The 13,403-nt window shown below is 39.9% G+C and overlaps 1 pseudogene; it reads left to right on the top strand.

The window, feature by feature from the left end:
* Positions 1-10,030: 10,030 nt before the first annotated feature.
* Positions 10,031-10,335, top strand: LOC113253007 (10 kDa heat shock protein, mitochondrial-like; annotated as a pseudogene).
* The last annotated feature ends 3,068 nt before the right edge of the window (positions 10,336-13,403 follow it).

Genomic DNA, 13,403 nt, shown 5'->3' with positions numbered 1-13,403 from the left:
TCACACTATGTTATATGTACAGATGAGGTAGTAAGGAATTTGGGGACTTTGTTTCTAGCCATGATATGATGACAAGGATTGTACTTATCCTTGAACAATAAATGACTAAAAAATGGACAAAGTATATGAAGTAGTTACTTCCAGGTATTGGAGTACAGGAAAGAAATGATGGAATGCCTTAGAGAAGGCAAACACTTCAGGTGAGCTCCCACCATTGTTTCAGTTTTCAGTTTTCTGTCCAGGGACACTTCCCCCATCGGTTACAAGAAGAGCACAGTGGCCTGAGTTGAGGTAGGGAGTTTGAGACAGTTGGAAGATATGGGGCAAGGTTCTAGACAGGAAGGATCTATAGAAAAAAAGAGCTCTAGAAATCCGTACTAAGGGTCCCTTTTATTTTGGCAAAGTCCTTAGCTGCACATGTGTGGAGTGACACTTCAGAGGCCAGGGAAAGAATAGCCAGAGGGCTGTAAGCTGAACAATTCAGAGTTCATACAAGGCCAAGAGTTGTTTAAGCTCTTGCCAGCCAGAGTGGAGATCCTTGATACTCAACTAGGGTATTCAGAAGAGACCCCAGAAGGGTTCTATCTTGGAACTAGGGATATACTATCCTTAGAGTAAAGCTGAGGTCAGATGCATCCTAACAAAGCTCAAAAAAGGCTTTAGGAGGATCAAGCTGATCTGCCAGTAACTTAAATTTCTATAAGAACCAGGACCGATACTCTTTACAGGAAGACAAAGTTTAGGCACTCAACAGTGTTACATTCATAATGTCCACACAGCCAATTAAAAATTATTAAACATGACAAGAAGCAGGAAATGGAATCTATAACTAAAAAAAAATCTGTTGATAAACAGACTGAGAAATGACAGATGATGGAACTAGCAAACACAGAGTTTAAGATTACTTAAAACATATAAGTATGCTGAAATGCTCAAGGATTTAATGAAAATCTGAGCATAATGAAGAAATAAATGGAAAAGAAAATTTCTAGAAATGAAGAATACATGTATCTGAAATAAACATCTGCTGGATAGGATTAAGAACAGATTAGAAACCACAGAAGAAAAGATTAGTGAACCTGAAGACATAAGAATAGACTCTATCTAGGCTGAAGCACAGATAGAAACAAAGACTGGAAACTGCTTTTGGCTAAAGAACTCCCTCCTCCACCTTTAAACACCTCCCAGGCAGGAGGGACAGCTACAACCCAATGGCTCTTTGACATGGGTACAATCATCCCAGGTTGGGGTCACAGCTGGGAGCCTTCAGAAGCCTATACTCCTGGCAGTTGGGTGGGGATGCATACCTTAGTCTTGAGAAAGGGATAAGAAACTATCCTCAGCGTTACCTATACTTTTTTTTTTTTTTTTAATAATCTAGAATTGACTATGAAGTGTTAGGAAAACAAACAAAACCCTGATTTATGCAAATCCTTCTGTAAAAACCCAATAAAAAAATAATTCACAATGGTCTTTTATGTTTACTTTTATACATAGACTTCCTCTAAATTCTTACTATATTTTTTAAAGTTTATAAAGTGAGTTTACATGTAACTATAAGTTAGTTGGAAACAAAGCTTTTTTTTTTCTTGACAAATAAGCTCTAAGAACGTAGAAATTTTTGTTGTTGTTGTTCGTTGTTGTATCGCAAGTAGCTAGAATAGTGCTGTGTGTACCTAAGTAAATGCTGCATGAACAAATCAATGAATGGCTTGGGCTCTATTACACATGAAATAGTATTTCCTATTGTTTTCCTCAAGGTGGTGCTGTGTACAGTATAAAAGGTCGCTTAAACAATGTCATTTTTCCCCTAATATAGCCTTGATATCTAATAAATTTCCTTTCATTATACTTTATTTTATTTATTTATTTTTTGGTTTAACCTTCCATCTTTCTGACCTCCTGATCTTTTAGACTTATGTTCTATACTGGAAGAGGCTCACAAGATTGTCAGGGGTGTTGGCTTTCTTGTCTTTTCCTCCCACCATTTATCTCTACCTAATTGCAGGCAAATCTTCCTTTGAATGCTTCTTAAAAGATATTACATATATTGTCTTATTTCCACCCACTATGTCTATCATTTATTATAGCAGGATTTATCTGACAGCCCTTGACACATTTAATGCTACATTTTCCATTTTTCTGTTGATTTTTTAGATGTTTGTCTAGTATTTTTCCAACTTTAAATTTTAAACCAGTCTTTTTTCCCCCAAGAAATAATAGCTTTACTGAGAATACTGGCATAGAATAAACTGATATTTATTTGTTTATTTTTTGAGAGGGGGGGGGAGAAGAGGGAGAGAGAGAATCTTAAGCAGGCTCCACATCCAGAGCAGAGACCCATCAGGGCTCAATCTCACAACCCTGAGATCATGACCTGAGCCGAAATCAAGAGTCAGACTCTTAACTGACTGAGCCACCCATGTGCCCCAATAAAGTGGTATTGAAATTATACAACTTAATGTTTAACATATGCATTTGCCTTTGAAACCATCACTCCAATCAAGATAGTGAGCATATCATTACTCTCAAAAGTTTCTTCATTTCCCTTAGTAATCCCCCCACTCCATCCCTCCCTTTCCCTACGCCACCATCTGAAGGCAACACTGATACACTTCCTGTCGCTATAGATTAGTTTTTATTTTCTAGAGTTTTATGTAAATGGAATCATACATTATTCACTCTTTTTACTCTGGCTTCTTTCACTCACCATAATTATGTGTATCAATCATTCATTTCATTACTGTCTAGTGTTTCATTATATGAATATACGACAATTTGCTTATCCATTCACTTATTGATGACTCTGGGGGTTCTTCTGAGTTTTTGGCTATCACAAAAAAAGTTGCTATGAACGTTTGTGCATAGACTTTTGCATGGATGCTTTCATTTCTCTTGGGTAAACATCTAGGGGTGGAATGGCTTGATCTAATGGTAAATGCAGGCTTAACTTTTAAAGAAACTGTCAAACTATTTTCCCAAGTGGATGTACCATTTAGCATTCCCACCAATGGTGTATGAGAGTTTCAGTTTCTTCACATCCTTCCCAACAGTTGGTATGGAAAATCTTTTTAATTTGGCTATTCTAATACATGTGTAGTGGTGACTGTCCTCTTTTTATTATCAGTGTCTCGTGTTCAGATACATTCACCTTTTCATGAATTCCATAAAATCTTGTATATGCTGACCTTAATTATCAGACACAAAGGACGAAATATATGCATGAAGAAAAATGTGTTTTTTAAGAAATGGAAGGAGTTAGTTATTCTTAAAATGGTTGACTCCAGATACAATAAGACCCATGTATTAAGTATTAGCCTTGAATATACGCGGGACTAGTATAGATCTAGGAGAAATAATATGAAAGGTATCATGCAACCCTTTCCTCATTCCCCTTCTACCTTGTGCTATCTCCTTCTATTAGGAGTCCTCAAATGATAGAATTTCCCCGTTTGGCTCTTCAAAGTTTTTCTGACTTCAAGAGACCCGTCTTAAAACCACGTATTGCTTGGAAAAGGACTACTTTAATCCTAGTTATCTTCTAACACTGGATGAGTAAAAGTCTTGCAAGATCCTGTAGGAATGGAATGCACAGGTCAGAAAGGGAGCAGAGCTGTCTGTGGCTGCAGCTACTGAGCAAAATCTCACCACTGGGGGAGTCTCTATCCTCTTTGCTCCCCTAAAAACTGTAAAGATTTCAGGTTTCTCATATGTGCAAATACTGGCTGAGCTCTGGGGAGCACACAAGTGCCCCATGCCTATTCCACTCCTGAGAATATAGTGACTTAGCATAGATATTGTGACTTCTTTCACAGTGTTTATGCAACACATGTATTTCAAGTACAAATAAATGCAAATAGAAAGCATCTAAATTAATCATAACAAATGTAAGCCAATATGTAAACTACATAAGCACAGAAAATACATTCTAATTTATCTTTTCTATCCCCCTTTCTTGCATTCTCCCCTTTCTCAATGCCTGGCATGTGGTGTTGGCGGTGGGGGGGGGGAGTTACATCAAAAGCTAATTATTTAAAATGCCCTATATGGTATTTTAAAGTTAGCAAAGTGAGAATCAGGAATTTGACAGTGTTTAGCAAGGGGTGCCATGCCACCTTGATGGGTTACCATGATCAAATTACCACAAGTTTCCCAGAGTCCATAGTCTCTTGTGGTTCACTCCCCCTTCTGTTTAGCCCCCTTCATTCTTCCCTTCCTTCTCCTAACTATCTCCCTGCTATTCAGTCTCTTCAACTGCAAAAATGGGATAATGACTGTGCCCAAATCACAGGGTTGTTGTGAAGATTAAGTTTATTCACTCTACATAAATCTCTTAGAATGTTGCTCGTCACATTGTGGGCACAGTGTAAGCATTGGCTGTAATTTTTATCAAGGAGCTGAGATTCCAAAAATATTGCCTCTCTTTACTGTTGCACTTGATTCATTCCCTTAGCCCTTTATAATGTTATTTTAGTTAGATAACTTGCTTTCCTCCTGACCTCTTAATGAGATTCTTTCAACATAGTTCTTTGTTAATTAGGACACAGGCTAGAAGTTTCACAAAATGCAAACGTCTATAATTCTATTGTCTAGATTAGTGTTTCCCAACTTCAGGGTGCCTGTTAAAAATCAGAACATCTGCAGTAGGTAAGGGCATGTATAGGAACCTAGCAACTTGCGTTTTTGAGTTTACAACTCAGGTAGATATAAATAAGCACAGTGTTGAAATAAATGCTTTTATTAATTAGGGATCATGAACTTTTTGTTGCTTTCACAGAATTTTAGCATTGGAAGAAGTGTTGGGAAATCGCTAGTTTTCAATTTCTCTAAATCCAGAGAAGGCATCTCAATTTCCCAAAATCTCACAGTGTAAAGGGCAGAAACAGTGCTAAAACTTCTTAGTTCCCTATGCTCTTTCCAATACACTCAGTTTAATTTTGAGGTTAATTTCTTTATTGTTAAATCAATGTATTTGGCAAACAATTTTTAATATTTTTATTTTATGATTTTTCACTCTTTGGAGGATATGAAAAAACTGTTGAGTGACAAGCAGAGCCAATTAAGTGCATTGATTCTGGGGAAGAAACTAAACTAAAATTCACATAGATGTATTCCTTTCTTCGATAAGTAAACACGTATAAGAAAACATCACAATCATTACAGTCATCGTCTTGGCCATCATTATCATCATCACCAATTGTTAGTTCTGTCATTAAAATTAATTAATATTAATCCTTGAAAGTTTTAGCAGGTCTTCTAAGGCCTGTGGGAGATACAATTGTTGATCAGATATCATAAGGAGCCGAGATGCCCTTCAACAGACGAATGGATAAAGAAGATGTGGTCCATATATACCATGGGATATTACTCAGCCATCAGAAAGAACGATTACCCAACATTTGCAGCAACATGGACGGGACTGGAGGAGATTGTGCTAAGTGAAATAAGTCAAGCAGAGAAAGACAATTATCATATGGTTTCACTCATTTATGGAACATAAGGAATAGCAGGGAGATCGGTAGGAGAAGGAAGGGAAGAATGAAGGGGGCTAAACAGAAGGGGGAATGAACCACAAGAGACTATGGACTCTGGGAAACAAACTGAGGGCTTCAGAGGGGAGTGGGGTGGGGGGTTGGGCTAGTCCGGTGATGGGTATTAAGGAGGGCACGTATTGCATGGAGCACTGGGTGTTATACGCAAACAATGAATCATGGAACACTACATCAAAAACTAATGATGTACTCTATGGTGACTAACATAATAAAAAATTAAAAATAAAAAATAAAAATAAAAAAAATATCAGAAGAACATATGTAAGTTAGTTGAGTCAGAGGACATTGGAAAAGCGCTTCAGTCTACAGTTCAGGCCTTTATATAAGAGTTAGCAAATGGATCTGAGACTTTCTACTAGATAGAAGGACTAACCCTGTAAGAGAAGCACGGTGTACTGAGAAGATATTACCTCAGACTTCTCTGGACTAGAGCTATATCACCAAGCATCTACCACGGAGGGGGGGATTAGCACCAGGTAAAATCTGACAAATGAAAGTTGAGAATGGAAAAGACCTACTTCACCTCAAACCAATTATTGCCTTTATTGACTCAGGGCCAACTTGTCTATTAGGCACAATAGCACGGAGGACATGCCCATAATATTTTTAGAGATCCATGAAAGTCTTTGAATTTCTTTTAAAACTATTAGAAAAAGAACTTTTTTTTTTTTTTTTTTAGGAAAAGAAGAACTTTTAGGGTCATATGTTTTGTTTCTCACATTATAAAAAACCCCATTTTTAGGCCCCATGAAAATCTATTAAATTTTGACTAAAACAGAAAAACTTAAATATTGAAATATTTAAAGTAATATAAAATAATATTAATATTATGGTAGAAGAGACCTATGAAAGCAAAAAAAATCAAACCAAAACAAACAAACAAAAAAAACCAGCCCATGAAGGTCATAATGCTGCCCTGCATTGATCCATTGACTTTCAATATACTCGCTATTGCTTGATAGATTCATCCGTTGCTAAACTTTGGTTCCAGTACTTTTTTAGGATGGTGAATTCTAGTAAACTCCCCGAAGAACAATACTTCTGGATGTAAACTTTTGATTGTTTTCTAGTTATTTGCTAAATTCTAGCCAATGGAATATTTCTAACGTCACTTGCTCTCTTAGCTCCCTATTTGTTCCCCAGCCCCCACCTTTTCCTGGTTTCCTTTCCTACAGGGCGCACTCTAGAACACTCAAACAATACCAGATGGATAGATGGTCAAGGAAGCCTGTCGTGGGATCAAACAATGATAATTTGCGGTTGCAAATTTCATTACTATTTAGTCATTCAAACAATGATAGAAAAGAGTAAAGTTCAGTTAATGGTGCGCCACTGAAAAGCAACGATCTTTTACAGAGATTGATGAGCTTCCTTCCCGCCTGCCATGCTCGTGCGCGAGGTAGAGCGATGTGCAGAGAACTGCTGGAGAGACGGCAGGACTCATTCTGAAAATGCTAGTGCTCAAATTTAGGCTCGCCAATCTCCACGGAATTTCTTTATGCAATTACCTATTCAGAAGATTAGTTTTCTCTCTCTAATTTCAAATCTTAATGCCACAAAGTTGAAAAGTTTGAGTTTAAAATAAAAGAATAACACATTTCAAAAAAGAAAAAAGCCAGGATCTTAGAAACTGGCAATAAGATAATATTTAAGCATTATCTTGTACCAACTTTTTTTTTTTTAAAGATTTTATTTTTATTTATTCGACAGAGATAGAGACAGCCAGCGAGAGAGGGAACACAAGCAGGGGGAGTGGGAGAGGAAGAAGCAGGCTCACAGCCGAAGAGCCCAATGTGGGGTTCGATCCCACAACGCTGGGATCATGCCCTGAGCCGAAGGCAGACGCTTAACCGCTGTGCCACCCAGGCACCCCTTGTACCAACTTTAAGACTAGGAGCTAATTATTGCAATTCTGCATGAGGAGGATTTTTGACAAGGGGCTTTGGATATAATGTAGCAGATAGCCCTGATTTAAATAGGAGGCAGTGTTTTGAGGAGGGAGTTGAATACCACCTGCTTTGATGTCAAAAATGTAACTTACTGCATTCCTGTCCATCGTTGGGCACCCTGGCAAGAGCTGATTTGCTGATTACATCCATCTTTTCCTGCTCCACATTATCTTTCCAGCATGTTGATTTCCCTTGTAAGCCAGAGACTGGTTATTTCAATTTAGCTTTTTAAAAATTCTTTTGTAGTTTAATTAAATCTTCTTGTTTTTAGGAAATGCTTTATACTTTTTCTGAATTGAAGAGTCAAAAGGTCTAGACACTGGAGGAGAGTGAACTGCATTTAGGTAATAAAAGCCGAATTCCTGAGTTCTATTAGAGTTTGAAATCTGCCTAGCAGACTTTTCAGAGGATCTATTTCATGATTACTGAACATGCATACTAACGTGATTATAAAGCTGTTTTAAGATGATAGTTTACATCGTGTTGGTCAACATCACCATCATCAACAAGGACAATCCAGACCCAGCTGGGAGTCGTAACAAAGAGTTAGGAAAGGTTGTCACCACAAAGCAATGGCTTCCTTGGGCCCAATCAGTGCTGGGACCACAAGTGCTTCAAGAGTTCAGAGGCGAGAAAGGAATAAACCCAAGGTGGGAGCAGTTGGGAACAGTTTCAAGGAGGGGATGGATTGTTAATGAGAGAAGGGGTTGAAGGAGAGAACTGGGGGGAAAGCAATGGTGTAACCACACGGAAGCGGGAATGAATCATCGGTAATGATTGACGAGAAACATAAAGTAATTGAATGGCAAATTTTACACACATAAAGGACAGGAAGAGATAATCAGATCGAGCCTCCTAGCTTTAGGAAGGTAAGGTCTTATTATCCCATTTTGCAGATAAAACATCTGAGGCCAAAATACCTGGAGAGGTCAAATGAGGGGACATAGTCCTTAGTCCAGTCATTTTTCTAAACTTCCAGAAGAGATTTTTAGATGTAGATTTTGGGGCTCAAACCCTAGGGAGTCTGACTCAGTTGGGGGGTGGGACCTGGGATGTCCATTTTTTGTGATACCCTCAGATGGTTTCCAGATGTGGGAACCTCACTTGGGAGACGGTGCTTTGATATAATAGTACTCAGGGAACACCTTTTGCCATATTCATATTTTAAGACTAATCCTAATAAGTTTTCATTTAACTCAGGGTAGATGGACAAATAGGGTTTAACCCATCACTGGCACTCTTTATCCATTTTCCTAGTTCTCAAAATTTTTTTTTCACAACCAGAAAATGGAGGCCTGCCATCACTGCTCAGGAATTTGAAAAGATGGACAAATATGTGGGTCTAGCCTCCTCAATACAATTGTCATGATAAGGGTCCAACAGAAGACCGACAACGTAGAAGAAAGTAGAATACTGAGTTAAAACCCGAAATTTGAGGGGTGCCTGGGTGGCTCAGTCGTTTAGCATCTGCCTTCAGCTCAGTTCATGATCCCAGGGTCCTGGGATCTAGTCCCACGTCAGGCTCCCTGCCCAGCGGGAAGCCTGCTTCTCCCTCTCCCACTCCCCCTGCTTGTGTTCCCTCTCTAGCTGCCTCTCTCTGTCAATGAAATAAATAAAATCTTTAAAACAAAATAAAACAAAACAAAAAAAACCCCCTAGGTTTGACTTCTGGCTTGCCACTTACTGCCTGTTGATGCTTGTTTAAGTATTTTAACCCATATTTTAGATTATTATCTATATAATTGGGTCAAAGACTTCCACCGATTTTGTTCCAAGATTATGGAAAGGACAAAAGGAGATTGTGTGACAATTCTCTAAAACTATGAAGACCAACACAGGCTTTTGAAAAGTTACAATAAGGATCAGTTACTTTATGTAATTACTTGTCTGTCCTACTATAGGTGAGCCATTGTAGAGGCTACAGGCAAGCAGGATCCTCGGCCCTGCTCTCAAACAGGCAAAAATCCCAGAGATGAGTTATACCCTTCCCAGTTTGCCCATTCCTATCATTTTGTCATCCCTGACATTGATCAGAGAGTGCAGCCACCAAAAAGCAATGCCTTGACTGTCCCCTTCTGCAAGGTTAAGACATGGAACAATTAATGGGATGCTGAAAAGAATTATAAATGTTTTATTCCTTTTACTACCTCTTTTTTCCTCTTCCTCTGTAGGCTGAAAAGGTCTGGGGACTTGTCTGTATTCTTGGGAAATATGATGCTGGGAAAGTTTTAAAAAGGCCATAGTAGGGGCCTGGGAAAGGAAACACAGGGTTGCTAGTATATCCCCTTTAAGATCAGGCTCTTTCGAGTAGCAAAGGGTCTTTTTGAAGTTTCTGCATTTTGTGGCTTATCTCATTAGGGCTTAAGTCATGATAGTGGTGGTGGACGGGAGAATGTATGTTTGGCTCCCCTTACTATACTTTTTTGGACCCTAAGCAGAGGGATAGGCAGCTACATTCAAAGCTAGATTCGAAGCAGTGAAGGAATCCTATCTAAAACAAGTTTACAATGAGCTATGGTGGCTGGAGTCATGACAGGACAAGTGTTTAGAAAGTTTCTTCCCTCTTTGACTTTTAGTTGAAAGGAGTGCAGCTGAAACTGTAACCAAAGGAGGCATTATGCTTCCAGAAAAAATCTCAAGGAAAAGTATTGCAAAAAACAGTAGTAGCCATTGGATCGGGCTCTAAAGGAAAGGGTGGACAGATCCAACCAGTTAGTGTGAAAGTTGGAGATAAAGTTCTTCTCCCAGAATACGGAGGCACAAAAGTAGTTCTAGATGACAAGGATTATTTCTTATTTAGAGATGGTGACATTCTTGGAAAGTATGTAGACTGAAATTAATCATTATTGAAATGGCATCATGTGGAGCTGCCCATTCCACTAAAGTTGTGAAATCTTTCATCATGTAAATAATTTCCATGTCTCTGTTTTATAATAAACTAATGGTATCCAAACTAAATAATAATAACAATAACAATAATAATCATAAAACAAGTTTACAAACAGTATAAGTCAGGATGTGATTAGTGTGATGGTATTTCAGAGAAGGGAGGCTGCTATCAGCCATGTGGGAGCAGAAGATAACAGAACTGTATTTTTGCATAAAGCAAATCACAGTAAACAATGATACAGTAGTAAAGAGAGTGGGGTATGGAAGCCATAGGACTACGGATCAAGAAAGCCTCTCCACGTGATCCTAGCCATATCGCATTTCTAGAAGCCCTTTATCCCCATCTTAATTCACTCTCCCTTCATCCTTCTTTAATTAGTATTAACTACATTAGCCTTCTAATGGTCTTCTAGTCACAGCTGCCAGTCACTCCTTAAACCAGGTCACTCTGCAACTAGAATTACCTCGTTAAAGCTTGAATCTGATTTCACAACTAATCTCTAATTGGAAGGACTTTATGACTTTCCTTTTGGTGACAAATGCCTTCACCTGATCTACGGCTCAGATCTCCCCCCCCTCAGCTGACCCTCCCCCAACATAGACACCTTATGCACTCATCTCCACCCCACCCCCGACTTTTGGCACTAAAACATGTGCTTTTTGTTTTGTTTTTTAAATCACCACATGTATATGCCTATTCACACTCCCTGGAACACTCTTTCTTTCCCTCTTTCTCTAGCTGGCAAAAATGTGTTATTCTGCAATATTCAGCTGGAGTGACATGTTCTCAGTGAATTCTTTCTTGACTGTCTGGATGAACTGGTCCTTCCCTAATAATAATGGACTAAATACTTCTAGATTGCAGTGGGGTTTTTCATTTGAAGGCTTTTCTGGAATTTCCAGGCCAAGTGGGTCAGCAGCCCTATTACTGGCAGGTTTATGCTTCAAAATGAATTCTCCTCTTTATCTTCCTGGAGGTAGAAAGGATAGTTCATGTGTGTTCCTGGGCTATCCTGTTCACGTGAATGCTTAAACAATAGGAATTATAAGAAGGCTCACATTGTACCGCAGGCAAAAAGGTCATCCTCTTTTGTACTTGCAAGTTCTTAAAAGATCTCTTGCTGGAAGGCTGCCCAGTTGTTCAACCATGGTAAATTAAAGCAAAAATTTTCAGAAGCTACCATTACTCCTTTGAAACATGTTCCAAGAGCATCCTTTCATCATTTGGAAACCAGTGAAATCTCCCTCCAATGTGCAACAGAGTTTCTGACAGAACAATGAGCTTTAACAGGCAACCCCAGGGGGCATTCATTAAACTGAGAAGAAATCAGTGGTGCAGCCAGACCCACTTTTAGTGATGATAACTAATGGCTCAATGTTCTGTTTCCGGAGGATTTCTTTCCCCTTTGCCTCTTTAAATCTCATTTTAAGTCACAGAAACTCTCTCTACTGTGGTCATTAGACCTGGTGCTGGTATGGTGGACAAGGTCCAGGATCCATTTTCTCATTGTTAGTTTACAATTTCTAATTATTATTTATTATTTAGTTATTCCCAAGTTCTTGTTCCACCCCAGTTCTCCTCCCACCCCAAACAGATCCTTTATTGAAGTAGGTCTTTTTCAGGCCTGATACACCTCACACGTCCTGGCCGATGAGCAAGGGGAAAACGGATGATCCTCGCTTTCTGAACTGGGAGCACAAGCATTCCATGGTTAAAGGGAGTTCCCTAGATTTCTGAGGCAAATGAGAGAGGAGCTGGAAAAGGCTCTGATGCAAGTGACCAGATCAAAGGTAATTCTTCGTCCCGAGTCACGCGGCTTTCCGCACAGGGTGCCTTCCGTAGAGCAGCAAGTGAAGAAGTGCTGTGGTCATCGCTAGCCAGCCCGCCTCAGCCTCAAGGCCACCCCTTATTAGCAGTCAGCTGTGAGAGGGACCTTTCCTCTTTCATCTCAGGCTCTTTGTTTTCAAAAGCTTTCTGCGGCAATTCAATAGAATGGCGACTCAGCTGTCCCTTGTAATTACACCAGGAAGGGTTTGTGACTAATTATTTCATTTCTTCCAGCAGCAGCAGGTTAAGCTACTGGGAAGGTGATATTAGACAGCGGGTCCCAGGGAGGATCAGTGTCCATCCCTTGGGTGGACTGCCTACTCAACCCTAGACCTGCAGATTTCTGGAGGGGTAGGGGTCTCAAAGACTATTTTTAAAAAGCTCCCCAAGCCAGTTACATGATTTGTCAAGTTCAAGAACTACTTGTCTGGTGGTCTCTTGTAGGGGCTCTCAAAGTCGGTATCCCCTGGGAAGATGGCAAAAAGGGCAGATTTGCTTTTCAATTGCAAGGGATTCCGCTTACTGGGAGGGGTCTAGAAATAGGCATTTTTAACAAGCCCCCAGGGTGCTTCTGGAACATGTGACCAGTGTGCCCCACTTAAGGAAACACTGCGCCGTTCAGGCTTTAGCAGAAAGGGAGAAGGGCATAGGTGGTGACACACTTGAGAGGCTCAGAAGTTGCCTGTATAGGGTCAGTTCCAAAGGTCTTCCAAACGCTGTGTCCGGCTGCCTCTGGACCACACCGATGCCAGAGAGAGAGAGTGAGGATGGAGAGGATGACTGTCAGGGACAGGGCTGGGGTTCCTGGGGTATCGGGCATAGGATCAGGCTGGGAGAATCCCAGTTTAAAAACACGGAACCAGACCAGGTGCTTACTTCTTTCCTTCTGATCTATCTCAACAGCTCCTCACTGGCCTTCCTGCCTGTGGGGTCTCCCTGGCTTGTGCCTCCTTTCCCCCAATTTGATCCCAGCTCCAGCTTCCATAGTGCTGCTAGAGTGATTTTTGTAAAAGGCAAATTGTTTCTTCATGGCTTAAAAGTCTTCTCAGTAATTTACCCAGACAAAATCCAGACTCGGCCGCAAAGGCTCTAACGCCATTTGTCATTGTAGCCCCTTGGTGCATTTCCAGCTTTGCCTGTCACTCTGATTCATGCAGTATGAAGAAACGCCTCTGCTGGTAACAC

This window comes from Ursus arctos, unplaced genomic scaffold (genome assembly GCF_023065955.2).
Source record: "Ursus arctos isolate Adak ecotype North America unplaced genomic scaffold, UrsArc2.0 scaffold_6, whole genome shotgun sequence".
Classification (NCBI taxonomy): Eukaryota; Metazoa; Chordata; class Mammalia; order Carnivora; family Ursidae; genus Ursus; species Ursus arctos.
This window is presented reverse-complemented; position numbering and strand designations above follow the sequence as displayed.